Source organism: Plecotus auritus, assembly GCF_963455305.1.
Source record: "Plecotus auritus genome assembly, chromosome: 4".
Classification (NCBI taxonomy): Eukaryota; Metazoa; Chordata; class Mammalia; order Chiroptera; family Vespertilionidae; genus Plecotus; species Plecotus auritus.
In genome coordinates this window covers 155082545-155099891 of record NC_137775.1, presented here as the reverse complement: position 1 = coordinate 155099891, position 17347 = coordinate 155082545, and positions in this window count along the sequence as shown.

Sequence of the window (17347 nt, the reverse complement as noted above, 5' to 3'; positions counted from 1 at the left end):
TTTTACTAAAGATGGTTATCACAAAGAAAAAGCTAATCCTTCACAGTACCATTAATAAACTTCTCAGTTACTTTAGATTTAGATGACCTGATGTTTCCATCACTTAACTTAAAGCTTAGCCTCCAAATAGGTAATTCCACAGACAGAGGTCATGCCATGTGACAGGCATTCTGTGAAGGAGAAATTTTGGTAGATCCACTCTGATAAAGCCTAAAATAAAATAGGAATAATATAGACTTTCTGTATTATGATATGTTTGTAAAGTTGACTGACTTCTTTTAATGTTCAAGTAAACACCGGAGAAGCCTCAATGTCTGTGAGCAATTTCTGCTGGAAATATATTAATTCTTAAATGCCCTCTCTTTCCTTTTGTGGAAGATTCACAATAAATTACTGTTTAAAATTAGTATTGAAATCTATAAATTAGTTAGAAGATAAAGATCTGAGATCAAACTTGATGAGTTTTATGAATTTCCCACATTTCTGCTATTGTTTCCCCATAGCTAACAAGCAGTAAAATCATTTACATAAAAAGGGAAAATAAGGTGTTTATGTAAGCTAGATATATCAAAATCTGAAAAGAAACAGGTGTTAGATTACCTCAAGATTCTTTCTCCATGAGTGATAATCAAACTTGGGGGAAAAGTACCATGAAATTTGACCAAACTGTTAAATGCTTTGTTCACCAACATGAATATTTTTCTTCTCTTTACCACTATCCCCATAACTATAAGACTTTTTGTCATAGCTCAGGAACATTCCATTTTGGACCTCATGTATGATAAAAACATACTATAAAAGGAAAAACTTAACAGATGGTAAGAGGGAAAGAAGCAGGCTTTAAAAATAAGATTCCTGAATTCTAATTCTAGATTTGCTTCTCATTTACTAAAGTACTGAATTTCAATTTCCTACATTGTGAAACAAGACATCTTCTAAGGTCCTAGTATAAGAATATGAAAAGAACACCTCTAAAGGGTATTTTCTCATAATAAAAAAAGAACCTATACTAACTAATAGAAATTCTTTCTCTGATCGTACCAAACATGCCTTAGTCTATTCCGCTGCTATAATAGAATACCATAGACGGGGTGGCTTAAAAACAAGACAAATTTATTTCTAGCAGTTCTGTAATCCGGGAAGCCTAACATCAAGGCACTGGCACATCCAATATCTGTTAAGAACCTGCTTCCTAATTTATAGATAGCTCTCTTGTCTCTGAGTCTTCACGTGGTAGAATGGGAAGGGAAGAAGGAGCTCTCTGGGGTCTCTTTTGTGAAGACAGGAATCCCATTCACATGCTCTCATAGGCCAATTACCATCCAAAGGCCCCACCTCCAAATACCATCTCATTGGGAGTTAAGATTTAACATATGAATTTGGTGGGAGGGAACACAAACATTCAGTCCACATAGCACATATGATAACTCCTTGCCAACACTAGCTTCTCACTATCACACTTTCAAGTGTGGTTGTTGAAAATGAACATTTGTTACATTCTACTCAGTCTTAAAAATGAAACAAATAGAGTATTCTAAATCACAGATTCCCATTTTTCACTCGAGCTTTTAAAATATATATATTTTTAGCATTTACAGTGACTTTCTTTCTTGGTCTATGTTTGATTATAATATTAGTTAAACATTAGGTTTATTTATTGAATTGTGGGTCACTCATAGTTACTACAGTCCCTCCCTTCAGATGAATTTTATTCCCAATTTCAAGGACCACCCAATGAGGTAATTAGGCAATTTCATTTTCCAGCTCATTCCTTCTTCATGACTTAAGTGAATATCTCCGTTTCCAATCTGAATTCTGGGAATACAGAGAAAGGCAGGGATTCCTTAAGATGTTTACTAAGTAAGCAAAGGGGAGAGTAACTGGGGAAGGGGAAGCAAAGTGTTTAGATGTTTTATAAGGGAAGAAGAGAATTCATTCATTTGGTACATTTCAGTGGGACTGGGCAAAACAGGAAGACAAATGATAGGAAGCAGATTTGCTATGGTCTCAAGGGAGGAGGAAGAGTAACCTCCGTGGTCTTTTTCATTTCTTACTGATGTGATTAAACAACTTGCTCCTGGCCTTTTTACTAACTTTGCGGAAGAAGAAAGCAATTGGTGGCAATTAGAACTGTTGGCTTTATCAGGTGGACACCTGCTGGGAGCTAAACCAAGAATCCATTAATTTCAAAAAGTCAGCAGCTGTCAAATGGTAACAATTTCAAGTCATTTTTAACCTAAGCTGGAAGCAAACCCAGGGGCACAGGGGTGAAATTGCTTAAGAATTTACAGATACGTCATTGTCTATTACATAAACATTTTGGTCACTTCTTCAGTTCCAGTGTTTCAGTTTAAAAAACACTGGGTTGTCCTAGACTGTAATTAATAGGTTATTTATAAAAGGGCGCTGGGTTGCCATTGTATCTGGCACATCATACAGACTCTGAATGTCAGCATAAACAATATGCTTTTGAATTGTAATTTAAAGTGCATCATATAAATAAAATAGCATAGCATTTAATGTTCCTTCTAACAATTCCTAAGTGTTTTTACTCTTATTGTGAATGCTTAAACCCTACAAATCCTATACTCTTAGTTGCCAATTAGAATTGAGTCTTTTTCTGTGTATATAATTCTCTCTATTGAAAGCCCCTGTTAGGCTTCGGTATACTCTTAAAGTGATAACAACAGCAACAACAACAACAATGAAAAACACACACAAAAATCTCATTAAGAGGGATGAGCACCCAGATGGAAAAAAGCTATGGCCTCCATCTCCTTTTCAAGCCTCACCTTCCAGCACATTCCCCACACTTTCTCTTTTCAACCACGTTGTTGTTCTTTCAAGTCCTGAGCCAGTCATGTTCCCTTCTATGGAAAGATCTTCGACCATGCTGTTGCCTCTGCTAGAACACCCCTCTCTTCCTTCCTTAACAAATTAATGTCTGCTCAGGCTTGAGCTCAGTGCCAGAGCACTCCCTCAGGGAAAGTTCCCTGAGATCCTTCCCGAGGTCAATGCCCTATTGCGAGCTCTTACAGGCCCTCTTTATCCACAGTTGCATCACTTGGGCTATTGTGGATTATTGCCTTTCTGCCCCACTTCAGTTTAAACTCTGGAAGAATAGGGGGCTCGTCGTTGTTCACCATTATATGGTTAGCACCCAGAACAGTGCACAATACATTTGTTGAATGAATGAGTGCCAGGGAAGTAAGTAATTGAATGTCATTACAGAAATGATATGGTATGTGTGAGTAAATTGCATTTGGGTTTGATGTTTACAAAGCCATCATTTACAATAACTTCAAACTGACACAAGTAACTTCAATTTCTCTCACATCATTTGGTTTGTATTCTGTCACTGCTTATATATGGACAACTATATTTCCTGTATCGTGAAATGAAAGTGCAGTAAGTTCTGGGGGGAAGTGCACAGGGAAGCAAAATCAACAAAGCAAAGTTACCTTTCAGGTCTAATTACCACACCATCAAAGGAAAAATAAAATTAGAGTAAATTAATAGAAAATAAAATGACAATGTCACAATGAACTGAGAATCCCTCAGATCTAAGAATAGTAAAATTCTATTGAAATGATGACAGTAGATCTTTATAAATCTTAAGCAAAACTCAAGAATTTTTACATAAAAAGAGGATAGATGTAATATCGAGTGAGAAGACTAGCATATATGCAGCAGTAGGTTTACACTAACAATGTTAATGAATTAGATAGGAAAGCTCTGTGTGTGCTATAAATTTCATGTCAAGGTGTTTTTAATTTATCATGGAAGGAAAGTGGAATCTATTATTTTTGGATTGATGATATAAAATCATTTTCATAATGATTGATCTAGAGAAAAGAGGCAGAGGCAGAATTATTGGAAGCACAAATACCATATTTTGCGATAATGAAACCAGATAACCAGAACTACATAGCTTACAATGGGAATGAAAATTGGGAGTAGATATATAAGACATTTTGAAGAGATAATTGTCAGAAGTTGATAATACACATAGGTAAAAGAGAGAAAAAGGATCAAAATGAAACATGTTCAAAGGCCTATTAAAAGGTTAACTTCTTTTTTAATGTATTTTTATTTATTTCAGAGAGGAAGAGAGAGGGGGAGAGAGAGAGAGAGATATCAATGATGAGAGAGAATCATTGATCAGCTGCCTTCTGCACATTCCCTACTGGAGATGAAGCCTGCAACCTGGGCATGTGCCCTGACCTGGGATCCAACTGTGACTTCCTGGTCCATAGGTCATGCTCAACCACTTAGCCACACCAGCTGAGCAAAGGTTAAATTCTTTATAAACACACCCAAAAGAAAGATGCTATTAGTCTTGACCAACCTGCTTCTTATTTTCATACTTTTAAAATACTTTTAGTTTTTGACTGTGCAAAGAAATAATAATAGCTGATATTATTAGTGCCACATAAACACAAAGAATGAAAACATTTTTAAGAATGAAAAAAGGACACTTATACATTGGGATAAGCACTTTATATTCAGAATAATTTTTGATCGCAACAGAAATGGGTCATGTAAATCCAAATTATTTCAAATTTTATTAGATTAAAATGCAATAATATAGTATGAATGGAACTAAGCTTAAATACCGTACTTATGTTTCTACATGCTCCCTTTCCCCCCAAAAAAAAGCCTTATAGGAGATAAGCTTAAATACCGTACTTATTTTTCTACATGCTCCCTTTCCCCCCCAAAAAAGCCTTATAGGAGATACATCTGTCAAAAGTCAAAATATCTGCCAATAATAAATCAATACAGCAACAAATTTAGTAGCCAATATTTGACATTTTTGAATGGTTTTCAAAACGTAAACTAAGGTCTTATTGTTATATTTGGGAGCCTCTACAACTATTTAAAAGTTTTTTTAAATTTACACATATTTTCAAATCTTTAAAAGTTATAATGATAGACATCCACAGAAATTGTATTTTGTGTTACAATGCAACCCCATAGAACCACTAATACATGAACTTGTTTTTCAGAGTCAACTCATTTTGTGCAGATCTTAAAGTGTCTCCTACTATTTTCACGCATGTACTTCAGCTTCTTGTAAATGTCGTCATCAGTTTAAAAAGTGCACATGAGCTCTGGCTAGTTTGGCTTAGTGGGTTGGAGCATTGCCTGTATACTGAAAGATTATGGGTTTGATTCCCTCAGGGCACATACCTAAGTTTTGGGTTCAATCCCCCATCCGGGTGCATACATTAGGTAACCTATTAATGTTTTTCTTTCACATTGATGTATCCTCTCTCTCTCTCCATTCCCCTCTCTCTAAAATCAATAAACATATCCTCAGGTGAGGATTTAAAAATAATAACCAAAAAAATATAAAGTTCACATGATTGGACCTAGAATATAATGTTAAATGAAATAAGTCTTTAAAGACAAATACTGTATAATTTCACTTATATGTGGAATCTAAAAAAACAAAACAATAAACAAAATGAAACAGAAACAAACTCACAGATACAGAGAACACACTGATGGTTGCCAGAGGGGAGAGAAGTGGAGGGATAAGTGGATAAGTGTAAGAGGATTAAGTACAAATTTCCAGTTAAAATATAAGTCATGGGGATGTAAGCTATACCGTAGGGGTATAGTCAATAATATTATAATAACTAGAGGCCTGATGCATGAAATTTGTGCAAGGGGCTCGGCCCCTGCTGTGGTGGCTTTGTCTGGAAGGTCGTCCGGTCTAATTAGCATATTACACTTTTATTATTATAGATGTTATTTATAATCATATTATAATAGCTATGTATGGTGATAGTTACTAAACTGTAGTGATCACTTCATACGTTTATAAATATTGAACCACTATGTTGTACATCTGAAACTAATATAATATTGTATGAAAAGTATAATTAATAATAAATTTTACAAAAGTTCAATTCAGCTCTATTTCTCATCTTTTAACACAATTTAGGCCTGAGCATATCCATTAATGCAAATTAGTACAAGTGAGTGTATTACTTAGGTATATGTACCAATATCAAGCCCATTAGCAAGGCCCAGGCACATTGGCTCAGCAGTTGTACATGTCAGAATAGAAGTTCAAATGATAAAATAAAAAGTGAATAACATTATATTATAGAGTATTAGCAGAAGTCAATTTGGGAGTTTCTTTCTGATATTATACTTATTATAAATTCATATTTATTATAACAGTGCTTCAACCTCAGCTTTCCTAGGTAATCATCCACCCAGCCTTAATAGAAATTGTAAGGTAAACTCTATATATCAATCAAGATGGTCCAAAAATGATACAACAAACCAAAAGAGAGAAATAATGGATATTATCTGCAACTCTGTTTTCTAGAACTTGATTTCAGTTTTTAACATATTTAAGACAACTGAATTTTTCTTACTGACATACATTAAATAAGTAAAAGTTTTATATATGATTTTATTAATTTTCTTTTTTTAAAGATTTTTAATTGATTTTTAGACAGATAGGAAGGCAGAGGAAGAGTGGGAGAGAAACATTGATTGACTGCCTTTTTCACACCCCCAACCGGGAATGGAACCCACAACCCAGGCCTGTGCCTTGACTAGGAATCAAACCAGCAATCTTTTGGTGCATGGGGCGATGCTCAACCAACTGAGCCACACCAGCCAGGGGTGCGATTTGAATTATTTTAAAAAGAGATTTTTTTGCTAATAAAAACTTTTTTAAAAGATAACCTAAAATCTAATACATGAACAAGTGTTTGAGCAATAGACTTGCTCTTAGAGTTTTATATTAGAAGATAGATATGCACAAGACTGGGTTTTTTTAATAAACAATATGGAATTTTACAGAAAGTTGAGGAAGATGCACAGTGAAAGCAGAAGCTGCATTATTTCATGGTGAACTTAATGAGTTAACCAGTCAGAATAACTTAGTATCACAATCACTTCTAGTGCATATCAATTTATCTACACTAATAAAAGAGAAACATGCAAATTGATCATAACTTCGCTACGCCCACCAGCCAATCATGAATGAGTATGCAAATTAACCCAATAAAGATGGTGGCAGCCCTGCCCCTCAGCTGCTCCGGGCCTCTAGGCAACACGCATGCAGGCATGGAGTGGAGTGGCCGGGCGGAGCGGGACACCTGCTTTGAGGAGGAGGGCCTGGGGCAGAGGGAGCTACAGGAGCTGTGCTCCGTCCGGAGAGAAGACTGAAGGCAGTGGCCAGAGGAAAGGCCTGGGTCCTGGGTGCCGGAGGAAAACTGGTGCTGGCAGCCAGGGGAAGGAAGGCCTATTGCATGAATCATTTCATGCAATGGGCCTCTAGTTTTATAATAAACTAGAGTAAGAAAAGCACAGATTATGGCCCAGCCAGTGTAAGAAAGGCACAGATTATGGCCCAGGCTAAGTGGTTGAGCATTGACCTATGGGCTAGGAGGTCACAGTTGGATTCCTGGTCGAAGCACATGCTCAGGTTGCTGGCTCAATCCCCAGTGTGGAGCATGTGGGAGGCAGCCAATCGATGATTCTCTCATCATGGATGTTTCTGTCTCTCTCCCCCTCTCCTTCCTCTCTAAAATCAATAAAAATATATTTTAAAAAGAAAAAAGAAAAGCACAGATTATGAAGTCAAACTGCCCGAGTTCAAATTCCAGTTTCAGTACCTAATCCCTGTGTTGCTATAGGCAAGTAACCTAAACTCTCTGGTGCCTAGGTTTTCTCCATAATTCAGGTTGATAGGTTAAAATGAATCATTAACTGTAGAATGCTTAGAAAAGCATTAGACACTTAGTAATTTGTAAATAAGTCATCTTTTATTTTTTATGACATATTTACAAATATGTCATAAGAAATAAATTCTAATGTTATGTCTGTAGAACTACTAAAATGCCTCAGTAGACACCATGTTTTCTGTTTCACAACCATTGGTTGAACCTTATTTTTCTCAAAATTATTTTTGGACAGCTTCAGAGAGAATATTATATGATTCTCAAATAGCTAAACTTATTTTATCTCTCTCTTCTCCCATTTACATGAGCTCCAAACATCACCCCCTGACTGTTTTATGACAGACATGCAAGTGGACAAACATACTCGCATGTCTAAAAATCTAATGTTCCACATCTGACTTCATATAACACGAGCCTTTCACCACATATAAACACCAACCCCCGCCACCGCCCAAAATGGAAAACCACTAAAGTAGTGTAATTGCCAGTTTGCAGAAGAAGTACAAGAGGTTCAGAAAAATATAGTGGCTAACCTGAGGTCACCAAGATTTTGAGGGAAAATACACACCAATCTGATCCCCAGATCTTTGTTTTTTCCAGTATATGAGTCATCTCTTAATGTTGTTATAGTGTGGTCAAATACTAGAGGGCTTATCTGTGAAAGTGACATGATTTTGGGTCTTAACAAATCATGTTTTCCATTGGTGGGGACCATTGTATGTGGCAAATATCTTTGACATATCCTAATTTTTAGTCTTTGACTTATATGGAAAACCATATTCTGGGGGTAAAATCACAATTAATTGTGTGATTGTGTTTTTCTGTGGAACAGGATATCTGTGCTACAATGGATTTGGCAATTACTATCTATGGTCCCAAGGAATACTTCTTCAGAGCTCCAATAGTTTCACCCAAAGAATGATCCCAAAGCTTTATGTGGATTTCCTTATGTTACCAGACAGGGTTGGGCCCACAGCCAGTCTACCTCAGGACAACCAGTAGTGTATGGGTTCTTGACTTTGTGCAGGAAAGATTTCACAACATGAATCCAGGTGATTTTGAGAGTACATATATTAATGCTGGGGACGGGGAAACAAAGGAAGGGCTTAAGATGGAAGAAGAAATAGGAGAAACCTGCTTTGGCTCCCTAGGAATGAAAGTCACAGTGACAGAAATGAGCTCACTGGAAAGTCAGAGAAAAAGGGAACCTTGGAGACAGGTTTTAATGGGTTAGTCCGTGATGAGCTGCCACTGCCCATTGCTTCCTGGTTGCAAGTCTAATGGGAACCTTAGAGTTTAGGAGACAGAGAGCAGAGATACAAGGTCTAGGTGTGATCTTGGTAGAGCCTTCCATGGGTAGAGTATGTTTATTAAAGCTGGGGCAGTGAAATAAAGGAAGGACTTATGATAGAAGAAGCAACATGAGAGCCTAGGTGGGCTGCTGCTAGCTCCCTGGAAAGCCAGAGAAAAGGGGGATTTGGAGACACATTCAGGGATAAGCCCAGGAAGAGCTGCTGCTGCCAATGGCTCACCTGGATGTAAGTCTCCTGGGGACCCTTGGAGAAGGAGTACAGAGATACAAGGCATGGGCATGCTCTAGTGCGCAGGCAGTGAGTCCTTTGTCTTAAGGCTTCTTTCAGCAGCCCGAATCCTAGGGAAGGTGTCAGGGAAGCGTTTTAACAGACTATTCATCAGCTTTTCAGGTACGTCCTTCAATATGTTGATTCATCCAAATGTGTGTATAGAGGGGTCGAGGTTATTTGCTGGTTACTTTTAGATTCAAAGAACGTCATCAAGAACATCATTGAAGAGGGACCAGGACTGAGGCCATTCTGTTCTGTCCCAGGACAGTCTGGAATGTGTAAACTATCTGTTCCTAAGTGTCCTTGCTTAGGGGAGATAAAATCTTGTGATTCATTAGCTGGCTGTAAATTGCTCAACTCTTTTCGCCTTGCTTAATTTTTTTTGTCTCAGTTTCCTTTATTCCACCTGTTAAGGAATTTTCCTAGCTTCTTACTATACTGCCACACTATGGGCCTATAAAATTTCTCTATTATCTGAAGTATCATGTCAACAGTCAGCAGCCAGGTTACTATCAAGATACTAGTTCAAAGTGGTTCATTAATTTTCTAATCTATCCATTTCACTTATCATTATGTTTCTCTCAAGAGTCAGTTGCCACTCCAAGATCTCTTTAAATGGTTCAGACACATACTAGCTTATTACATTTTAAAGACAATATGATACTTATTTTTTTATTTCATTTTGGAAACCACTGAGTAGTTTCCAAAAAGTGTCAGCAATGGGATTTCAAGCCATATGTTGCATTTTGCTACCGATGCCATTAAAAAGGAAATATCTCAATATTTTACATTTGTATTTTCTACTTCAGATTTGTAGTAAAGAGTTTTTGTTTTTTGTTTTTCCACTTAGATTTGTTTTTATTATTGTCTTCTTTGGAATATTAAGTTATGACTCAACTCATATTCTGACAAATTGATTCCTGGAAGAAGTCATTGCACATGGTTTGAACCAGATTAATATGTTTTACAAAAATCCCTGTTATACCCAACTTGTTTTCCCATCTGTAACCATTTTTTAAAATCTCCAATACTTTTATTAATAAGACAGCTTGAGGTACATTAATGAATTTTTTAACTGTCTTCTTATCATAGACTTGAGTTTTAATGTTTTTTCAAAATGCCAGTCATTTTCCAACTTAGCACTCATCTTATACTTTATATGCATATTTACTCATACACTCTAATTTTAAGTCATTAAATTTTCTATTGTTCTTTTCAATAAGATACTTATTAATAATTACAGAAATATAAAATATAAAAACAGAAAACAATAATTAAATTTTTCAAAAGTAAAAAGTACTTGGGTTATTTGTAACAAATTACACAATAGAAAAACATTATTTAAGAAAAAATGATTTACTGTGCATATACTATATCTAGACTTATCCTATCTAATAAAATAGTAATATGCAAATTGACCATCACTCCAACACACAAGATTGCTGCCCCCACAAGATGGCCGCCACAAGATGGCCAGCAGGGAAGGGCAGTTGGGAGGGACCAGGCCTGCAAGTGAGGCAGTTGGGGGAGATCAAGTCTGCAGGGGAGGGCAGTTAGGGGTGACCAGGCCGGCAGAGGAGGGAAGTTGGGGGCGACTAGGCCTGCAGGGAAGGGCAGCTGGGGGGGGGGGGAAACCAGGCCTACAGGGGAGGGCAGTAGAGGGAACCCAGGCCTTCTGGGGAGAGCAGTTGGTGGGGACCAGACCTGCAGGGGAGGGCAGTAGGGGGAACCCAGGCCTTCAGGGGAGAGCAGTTGGGGGGGACCAGACCTGCAGGGGAGGGCAGTAGGGGAGACCCAGGCCTGCAGGAGAGGGCAGTTGGGGGGTACCAGACCAGGAGGGGAGAGCATTTAGTGGCAATGAGGCTGGCAGGGGAGGGCAGTTAGGGGTGACCAGGTTGGCAGGGGAGGGCAGTTAGGGAGATCAGGCTTGCAGGAGAGGGCAGCTGGGGGGACCAGCCTGGCAGGGGAGGGCAGTTAGGGGTGACCAGGCTGGCCAAGGAGGGCAGTTCGGGGCAATTGGGCTGGCAGGGGAGTGGTTAGGGGGTGATCAGGCTGGCAGGCAGAAGTGGTTAGGGGCAATCATGCAGGCAGACAGGTGAGCAGTTGGGAGCCAGCAGTCCTGGATTGTGAGAGGGATGTCCGACTGCCCATTTAGGCCCGATCCCAGATGGGCAGTCGGACATCCCTCAAAGGGTCCCAGATTGGAGACAGTGTAGGCTGGGATGAGGGACACACACCCCCATGCACGAATTTCGTTCACCGGGCCTCTAGTAGAACATATAACTGGGGGAAAAATGACCCAGTTTAAAGTATGCACAATTTAATAGAACAGATCTTTCATCTAATATTTAATGTAAACAGACTACAAAAATTAAATATGTTATAGTAAACATTTAAGTTAAAACTGTATGCAGCCCAATGGGTATGGCTTAGTGGTTGAGGGTCCACCTATGAACCAGGAGGTCATGGTTTGACTCCCAGTCAGAGCACATGCATGGGTTTTAGGCTCAATTCCTAGTAGGGAGTGTGCAGAAAGCATCCAATCAATTATACTGTTTCATTGTTGATGTTTCTATCTCTCTCTCCCTTCCTCTTTGAAGTCATTAAAATATTTTAAAAACCAACTGTATGCAAATAAATGATAAGCAGAATGTAAGTAAGTGATGAGAATAAAATTCATTTGGGTAGTCAAAGAAAATATCACATAAATGGTTTACCAGAAAGGGGGTGGGAATGAAGAAACTAAGAAAGCCAGGTTTTTTAGAATAAAAGATGGAGATTATGAATTATTACTTATAAACATTTATTCCTCAAACAGGATCATCTAGGGGATGGATGGTACAAGATGGCCAGGAGCACAGAATTCTGGCAGCTGCCCCGACTCACATGCACTGTTTCTCTCCTCCTGTGTATTTGCACATTCTGTTCATTCATATTTATACCTCTTCCTTGAAGCAGGATAGTAAGATACTAAGAAAATTCTTTGGCAAAAATGGAGAAACTGAGACAGAGGCAAAACTGGTGCCAGACTTCACTCCCTTTCATACTTTCCTGTCACTGGTCATGTGGTTTGGAACCTTCCCCCCCTGCCCCCACCCACTTTCTGCCCTAGATATAATATATAGGTTTCAGTTGTATTTCAGCTCCAGGCCCAGACCAACTGTAATGACTAATGATCCCTTGCCTCAGTTCTGACCAATTAGTGGAGACCACAGCCCTGAAATTGCACACCTGGTAAACTTCATGAATTTTCTATTGAGATTCTCCACTGAGACCTCCCCTAGTTATCCCCACCTTTGGAAAGCAGACAAAAACCCCTCAAGACAAAGGAAGCCAGAATGGGGCTCTCTCTGGAGCATGCCCATGCCTTTTCTCAGGTGTAAACTTTTTATTTTTGTTCTCCTAAACTCTTACTGTCCACAGCTTTAACAAATACATTCTTAAAATCACATGGACTTGTGAGATATTTCCTGCATGAAGTCAAGAAACATAGACTACCAGTCAGACTAAGACTCAGGCCCAGTCCCCGATTGGTAATATCCTTACTCATTCTTTTCTTCATGATTCCCTGTAAACTTTTTCTCATTTAAATGTCAAGTCAAGAATGACCTTTTCTGTGAAGCCTTCCCTGACCCATTTGAAAGACCTGAGAATGTAGTCCTCTAAGTTCTGATCGATTCCAGTTAGAACCACTGTTATAAACAATCAGTTCTCAATCTTAGTTACAGACTGGAATCACCTATTGAGTTTTAAATGTATTGATGCCATGGCTTCACCCTCAGAGACTCATATTTAAGTGGTAGAGGAGTGCCATGGGCATTGGGATTAAAAGCAAAAGGTTAAATAAAACATACTCCAGCCCAAATTGCATGGCTCAGTGGTTGAGTGTCGACCTATAAACCAGGAGGTCATGGCTCAATTCTCAATCAGGGCACTTGCCCAGGTTGTGGGCTTTATCCCCAGTGTGAGTCATGTGGGAGGCAGCTGATTAATGATTCTCATCATTTATGTTTCTATCTCTCTCTCTCCCTCTTTCTCTCTTGAATCAATACAAATATATTAACACACACACACACACACACACACACACACCAATCCCAAGTGATTCTGTAACAGTGGGGAATTGTAAACCACCCCGGCATCCTTTTGACATTGTTTCTGTAAATGTGGACTCTGACTAATCCTATCTAATAAAGAGGAAATATGCTAATTGACCATCACACCCTCACAAAGATGGTGGCACCCACAGCCAATAAGGAGGGAATATGCTAATTGACTGCCATGCCCTCAAAGATGGCAGTGCCCAAAGCCACAAGATGGCAGTGCTCAGTTCCCTCAGTCCCACCGGGGTGGCAGGCGCACAGCATGGCCAGGCCCGCCCCTAGGCAGGTCCGTCTGCTCAGCACGACTGCCTCTGGAGTCCCCCAGTTCTCTCAGCCCCCCAGCTGCCCAGGGCCGGCCCAAGGCTCAGGTGAGGCTCGGAAGGTGGCTGCCCAGCCAATGCCCAAGGAGCAGGCAAGCCTCGGATGGCAGCTGCCCAGACACACAGGGCTGGCCCAGAGGCACAGGCAAGCCTCAGATGGTGGCTGCCCAGCTGCCCAGGGCCACCCGAAGCTCAGGTAACCAGGGCCAGCCGAGGCTTGCACGGCCGGCAGTGGCAGCAGCAGAGGTATGATGGGGGCGTCACCTTCTCCTGATCGCCAGGTCATCTCCTGCCCCTGAGGGCTCCCAGACTGTTTGAGGGGGCAGGCCAGGCTGAGGAACCCCCTCTCCAGTGCATGAATTTTCATGCGCTGGGCCTCTAGTATGTAGATAAACAGTATGTTTCTATAAGAATCCTAGGAACTAACTTCAGAAGATATATACTCCAACCTTAAGTCATCCCAGCTCTAGGGGAATTGCTGACCTTTAGCAGTAAAACCAGGATGATGTAGAACCAGGATAAAGACCAGGATGACGCACATCAGACTATCACTTGGTCAGTTTCTAGGTCCTTCTCAGAATGGACTGTGCTGATATCCATAGGAAACTTTTCAACCTTCTCCCCTTGATTTCCTTGTTCTGCTTTACCTCTCCCTCCTTATAAAAACCTCTGCATATGTTGAGGGGGGCTTTGTTATAAGAGTTCCCCATTTTCTCAAATGACCAGCACTTGAATAAACTTCTTTCCTTTTTCACCAGTATTTGTCCTCCCAAAATTCATACAATGAAATTCTGTTCCCAGGTGTGATAGTATTAAGAGGTGGGGCCTTTGGGAGGTGATTATATCATGAGGATGGGGTCCTCATAGATGTGATTGGACCCCTTAAAAAACAGACCCCAGAGAGCTCCCTTTGCCTTCTGCCATGTAAGGACACAAAAAGAAAACTGGCTGTCTATTGACCAGGAAGCAGGCCCTCACCAGACACCAAATCTTTCTCTGCCTTGATCTTGGGCTTAATCTCCAGAACTGTGAGAAATAAATGTTTGTTGTTTATAAACCACTTTATCCATGGTATTTTCTTACAGCAGCTTGAATAGATTAAGACAAGTGGTAAGAGGACAACTGCATAGAATACAAATGAGAAAGAGAGATGCCTGTAAGTTAGTAATACTGCCCCACTTCTTTAGTTAATTAATTCATTTTATGCCTTTCAACTTGAGTGGAAACATCCTTCGATTTCCGAAAACTATGTCAAATCCTGCGCTACTGATTCCTACGTTACCCTTGTGCTTCTTGTAGCACTTAAAATGAATTTATAATTGTTCTTTAATGCCTATTTTACCCCAATGCTCCATAGTTCCCTGAGAACAAGAAATATGTCTCTTTTTTTAAAAAAATAACTGTTCCCTAGAGTCTATTTTATACCCAACACATTCTAGGTAAATGAATATATTGTACATATAGGATAGTATGGGAAACATATTAAGATTTTTATTATTTTGCATAGGTTTGCTTTATCACTTAAAATTAGCTCAACTGCTCAGGTAGATACTGACTCTTGGCCCTTAAAATAGAATTTGATCTCAAAAATGAAGTTCTAAAATCATATGAAATGTCTACAATATAGAGATCTCTTCCATTTTGTAATTGTGATAAATTCAGTTAATTATCATGGATGATGATATGTAGCTTTGCTCTTTTGTATGATTCTTCATGCCATGTCATATAAACTGAGTGCCAGACTATGGGCCCCCTGAATCTATCCTGGGAACATCATCTGGGCTGGCACTGGATTAGTAGATCTACAAAATCAAAGAGAGTTTCATTATGTGACAGACCCTCTGGAATTTGAGGGTAAAGTTTCAAAAGCCTCAGGCATGCTCAGGCAATTTCTGGCAATGATGCACCACACTCAAAATAGGAATGGCAGAAGCAGTTATACTGGAATCTTTAAGAGATAACAACACTAGAGTTCAGATGATCTTCTGTATTTATCAAACTCGATCTCCCTTCTCTTAGCTACCTAAGAGAGACTATCTCCGTAAAAATATTTTTGGTGAATGAAATTTTTAGTTAACTAGTTTGTATCAGATAAATTAAAACTAATTGGAATTGACAATGTTTTTGATAACTTATTTTAGCATTTTCAGTGTTATAAAAGAAGTGATACTTGAAGAGAATACTACTTTTCACCTCTAGGCTGGCCATGAGTGAATGTTTAAATTTCCAAAAATTAACAAATCATTAGTTAATCACCCAAGTCAAACACTTATAATCAAGCAAAAACTTTGGTCAATCGATATAGGAAAATTTGTTTTTATAATTATTTTCTAGAATTTGACCCTTGTTATATATATTGGATTGTAAATAGTTCTACTTGAAACTCAGTAAAAAGTAGATTTAGTAGTATTGTCTTAGAACATAGAGCAAAAAGCTTTTTATTGTATCTTTTTCTTTCTAGTAAAGAAAGTTACTTGCCCAGCCTGCCATTATGCTAAGAGGTTGAGCATTGACCCATGCACCAGGAGGTCACTGGTTGAATTCCTAGTCAGGGCACATGACTGGGTTGCAGGATTGATCCCTAGCAGGGGGGTGTGCAGGAGGCAGTCGATCAATATTGGTGTTTCTCTCTCATCGATGTTTCTATATCTCTCTCCCTATCCATCCCTCTTTCTCTAAAATCAATAAAAACATATTTTTTTAAAAGAAAATTATTAACCAGGGAAAAGTGATTCCAGTATACTTTTATTTGCATAATAGGGAACATAATTCAAATAAAATAAATGTTCAGAGAAGAACATTTTTAAATAGAAAAAATATAAAATTGTACTGTATACAACACATGTATTATGGCAATACATAACTTTACTGGGTTTAGTTGATTCAGTTCTAATGTATTTTCTGCATGTTTGATAGAGTTTATCCTTATATCAATTCATAGACTGTGACTACATATTGTGCAAGGTCTGAGGAAGAAACAGCATAAAATGAGCGCAATAATAGACCAGATAGCATTTTTGTTGGCATTCTAGGAAAAATAAGGATTTTTGGTATGGTACTGGTAAGCCAGCTCTTAAAAACAACAACTTAACCATCCCGAGTTGTAGTGCAAATATGCTCACATCATAGACAATTTCAAGCTTCCAACCATTTACCAACTACCGAAATTTCTGAATATTTAACAGTTATATCTTGCTGGGCATAAGCTGTGTCTACCAGAACTCGCTCATTTATTTTTTTTAAAGGACACACACGCACAGTTTTAAAACTACCATTATTTTGACATAAAGTGAATTCATGTAAATCTAGTGATGAGCCCTTATGCCTGATGATTGCTTGACAACATTTCCACTATGTTCTAACGTGCCCAACTCAAGTGGAGTCAGAGTAAATATTTAAGAACTGTCTTGGGGAGGTGGGCCCTATTCTGTAATGTGTACTCCCGTCATGGCTGACTTTAATCAACCAATGCTCTGTCAATGAGTAGAGTTGAAAAGTGATGCACAATATAGCACATCATTAGATAGCATTTCACCGCATGAAGACAATAGATTTAAATAGCCTTAAAAGCATAAATAATAGTGCTATGTAGTGAAGTAATTAGGAAGTGATGAGCTTTGGATGTTCAC